Below are 4,805 nucleotides of genomic sequence, written 5' to 3'. Positions count from 1 at the left end.
TGTTCATACTTTTTCATAATTACCGGTACAAAAATACACTATTCTTAACACATTATACACAGTGTATTATAAAAAGGCACATCATTTTCGTTAGAAAACACACAATTTACATTAGAATAAAACTTCCCTTCTGAAATGTATTTGCCATATAAGTATAAACCATTTCAATAGAAAAATCGGTTTTGATAGAAAATATACACATTTTCATTAGATCAGTTTTTTTTTATAGAAAATATACACATCCATTAGAATCAGTTTTTCATAGAAAATATACACATTTTCATTAGAAAAATCAGTTTTTGATAGAAAATATTCAAATTTTCATTAGAAAATTCAGTTTTGATAGAAAATATACACATTTTCATTCAGAAATTCAATTTTTTTTTATAGAAAATATACACATTTTCCTTAGAAAAATCAGTTTTGATAGAAAATATACACATTTTCGTCAGGTAATTCAGTTTTTGATAGAAAACATAGATTTTCATTAGAAAATTCAATTTTTTCGTAGAAAGATATACACATTCACATTAGAAAAATCAGTTTTGATAGAAAATATACACATTTTTATTAGGAAATTCAACTTTTTTTTATAGAAAATATTCAGATTTTCATCTGTAAATAGTTTCTTTAAAAAAATAGTTTTATTTATTCAATTATTTTATTTATTTATTTTTTTTTTGTCAGGAAAAAGTACAAATTTGCTTTGACTATTCGGAACATCATCCTAGCAAATATTAAACCTAGATAAGATATCATCAGTCGAATATTAATTTATTTTAATTTTTCAACTAAGAATAAGAAATGGCATTTGAAAAAGGAAAGTAGAAGTGGAAATTATTGAAAAGAAAAATGTAAATGATTATGAGAAATAAAAAATGGGAAATTATGAAACATTAATGAAATAATGATGGTGACACTTGAAGTAAAGTAATGACAATAGAGGAATAGAAGAGAATAGAAGAATGAAAAAAACTAAAATAATAAGAAGAAAGGTAATATAAATTAAAGTGGAGGCAATCTAACATAATATAGAATAATTGATTATTAAAATGAAAGATATAAAGCAATGATTATTAATTACATATGATTGTTCTTAACATTAAACTGGACGTAAATATATATTTTTTTTATCATTCAGGTAGATTTGAGGTGATGTAGTTATAAGTAGTTGGAAGCAGAAATAATATATTTCCTCAAACATTTCACTATCGACGCTTACAGAGAGAGAGAGAGAGAGAGAGAGAGAGAGAGAGAGAGAGAGAGAGAGAGAGAGAGAGAGAGAGAGAGAGAGAGAGAGAATAGTTTTCGTTACTGCGGTCTGTAAAATAGATGTAAAAAGGATAAGGAAAGAGAGAGATAGAGAGAAAATACAGTTTTCATTAATGCAGTATGTAAATTGAATGTAAACAAAGAGAGAGAGAGAGAGAGAGAGAGAGAGAGAGAGAGAGAGAGAGAGAGAGAGAGAGAGAGAGAGAGAGAGAGAGAGAGAGAGAGAGAATAGTTTTCATTACTGCGGTCTGTAAAATAGATGTAAAAAAGGATAAGGAAAGAGAGAGACAGAGAGAAAATACAGTTTTCATCAATGTAAATTAAATGGAAACAGAGAGAGAGAGAGAGAGAGAGAGAGAGAGAGAGAGAGAGAGAGAGAGAGGAGAGGAGAGAGAGAGAGAGAGAGAGAGAGAAAACTACACTAAACGTATAGCGTCGAAAGGACTAGTGAACACGTCCGCACATGATGGCTGCAGCGGAAGGATCCGTGAACTGAGGGAAATAAGTCGGATACGTGGCCGTTGGAGTAGGAGCCACGTGGCCCTTATCGGCCATGGAGGGCGGCGCTGGATGTCCGGCCATGGTATGCCCCATATTGTACCCCTGAGAACCCAGGAGACCCAGCTGGTCGGCCCCCAGCGGCGAGAACCCGGTGTTCCAGGAGCCCATGGTATGCGAGGCCGTCGGTTTTGTGCTCCATCCGGATTCAGCGGAGGCGTTGGAGGCGGCTGAGTTCATGGTGGGCGTCATGGAGGCACTCATGGTGGGCATGGAGGTGACTGGGTACGTCATGGCAGCCATGGGCGAGGACATGAGGGCGTGGGAGTTGTCGGTGCCGAAGGCCGCGGCCGTGCTGTAGTCGTAGCCGCCCGTGTTTTGCCAGGCGGTGGAAGCTGCGATTGGGGAGGAGAAAAATATTTTTTTTAGAGAATATTGACGCATATCTGTGGCCTCTTAAAGTGAATTTATTTGATTTATTTAGCGAATTATGGTGTGGGGGATTAATTTTGATTTATGGTGTGTGGGATTAATGGGGATTTTATGTTTCGCCAGGCGGTGGAAGCTGCGATTGGGGAGAAGAAAAATTGTCTTTTTTTAGAGGATATTGAAGCTTTTATCTGGCCTCCTAAAGTGGATTTATTTGGATTTATTTAGCGAATTATGGTGGTTGGGATTTATTTACATTTATGGTGTATTGGATTAATGATTGATGATTCTATGAGCACTTTCAAAGTAGATTTATTTGGCAGAGGTTAATAGCGAATTATGGTGAGTGGGATTAATTTAGATTTATGATATGTGGGATTAATGGAGATTTTATGTGGGAGATAAAATACAGTATTGAAGCGTTTATGTGTCCTCTTAAAGTGGATTTATTTTGGGAATTATGGTGTGGGGGATTGAATTATACTTATGCTGTGTGGGATTAATGGAGATTTTATGAGGGAGATAAAATAGGATTTATAACGTAAAAGCTATTTTTTAATTACGCCAACAAAGTTGGAAGGAGGTTATGTTTTACCCCCTGTTTGTGTGTTTGTTTGTTAATGTTATTTTAGACGCGAAATTTTCTATAGTTATCCTTAAGACTAAATGGGATTCTTAACAATGCAATTCAATTAAAAGTTACAACTAAATAATATAAACAGTTTAAAGGTTTAAAGGCCGCTCATGAATGTCAGAGGCAAGGGACAGTGACATTGCTCTATCAAGCAAGAGAAAGCCCTAGATACTAACCATATATTATATGATCAGCGCCCAAGCCCCCTCTCCACCCAAGCTAGAACCAAGGAGGGCCAGGCAATGGCTGCTGATGGCTCAGCAGTTAGACCTATAGGCTCTCCCAAACCCCACAACCTTAGCTCACAAGGATGGTAAGGTTGCAAACACTAATGGCTATAACAAGACTGAGTGTTATTCCGGAAACCTGATTAATAATAATTCATTATATATAAAGATTAATTCACAATGTTGCCAGGTTTTTTAAGTGAGATAAAGCCAACTTCTAATGAACAGAAGCTTTAAAAGGCCAACCTACTAATAGAAATAGGCCAAAAATATAGTATTTAAAAGGCACCTTTTTCATATTATTAAAGACCAACCAATTTAAAAAAATGCCAAATTTGAGTATTTTTTTTTTTGGGGGGGGGGGTGAAAAAAGGCCAACCTAGCAACATTGCTATAAATGATTTAATTTCACTCACTGTGGTATGCAGCAGCAGCCACGGCTGTGTGATCAGCTGCAGGAGGAGCGTACTGGTTCATGTAGCTGGAAGCGGCCGCAGCTGCAGCTGCGGGCATGGCGCCAGCCGGTGCCATCGAGGAGGAGAGTCCAGCCAGCTGTTGGCTGCTCAAGTGTTTGCGAAGTCGGGCTCGTCGGTTGCTGAACCACACTTGCACGCGAGCCTCGGTCAATTTGGCCCTGCCGGGTTGGAAAGGTTGAATAAGTAAATGTGATGCTATTTAGAAGTAGATGCGAAATTTTTTTTAGGTAGATGAGAAATAGATGCGAAATTTTTGTAAGTAGATGCGAAATTATTTCAAGTTGATGAGAAATTTTTGTAAGTAGATGCGAAACTTTTTATTTGGAAATGCGAAACTTTTTATAAGTAGATGTGGGACTTTTTAAAGTAGATGCAAAACTTTTTATTGACCAACGTGAAACTAGATGTGAAACTTTTAAAAATAAATGCGTATATGCGTAACTTTTTGGAAGTAAATGCAAAACTTCTTATAAATAAATGTGAAAGTTGTTAGGCTACTATTTTTTCGTCAAATGACAATTAAACAAAAGAAAATCGAAAATGAGAAGAAGATAATGTATAGAAGATGAACTGAAATTATAATTATTCTTTTAATGGATGGAAAATAATAAATAAAATACAGACTGGACAGAACAGGGGAAGAGATAAACGTACAGACGGGAAATCTATATTCAAGAGAGAGATCATTTTAATATGCATGTATATTTTGTATTGTAAAATCTTGTATAGAAATTAATATTTTTTTTCAAGCTTTGTATAGAAAGAATTAGTAGTTGAATAGACAGCAAAATAGACAGGACTTTCTTCTATATAAACCAGACAAAGAAAGGAGACAGGACCTCAGGTAGGACTTAATTCCATATAAAACAGACAGCAAAAGAGACAGGACTTTCTTCTATATAAACCAGACAAAGAAAGGAGACAGGACTTTCTTCTATATAAACCAGACAAAGAAAGGAGACAGGACTTCAGGTAGGACTTAATTCCATATAAAACAGACAGCAAAAGAGACAGGACTTTCTTCTATATAAACCAGACAAAGAAAGGAGACAGGACTTCAGATAGGACTTAATTCCATATAAAACAGTCAGAAAAAGAGACAGGACTTCCACATAAAACAAGAAAAAAGAGACAGGACTTTCTTCCATACAAAACAGACAGGACTTAATTCCATAGAGAACAGACAGAGAAAAAAAAACAGGACTTCAGGACCTACTTCCATATAAACCAAACCGAAAAATAGACAGGACTTCCTTCCATATAAACCAG

The 4,805-nt window shown here is 35.5% G+C and overlaps 1 pseudogene; it reads right to left on the bottom strand.

Moving 5' to 3' along the window:
• Positions 1-1,716: 1,716 nt before the first annotated feature.
• LOC137632868 (protein gooseberry-neuro-like) overlaps positions 1,717-4,805 on the bottom strand; it is a 52,684-nt pseudogene continuing 49,595 nt past the window's right edge.

Source organism: Palaemon carinicauda, chromosome 42 (genome assembly GCF_036898095.1).
Source record: "Palaemon carinicauda isolate YSFRI2023 chromosome 42, ASM3689809v2, whole genome shotgun sequence".
Classification (NCBI taxonomy): Eukaryota; Metazoa; Arthropoda; class Malacostraca; order Decapoda; family Palaemonidae; genus Palaemon; species Palaemon carinicauda.
The sequence above is the reverse complement of the archived record's forward strand: the minus strand, read 5'-3'. Positions and strand labels throughout refer to the sequence as shown.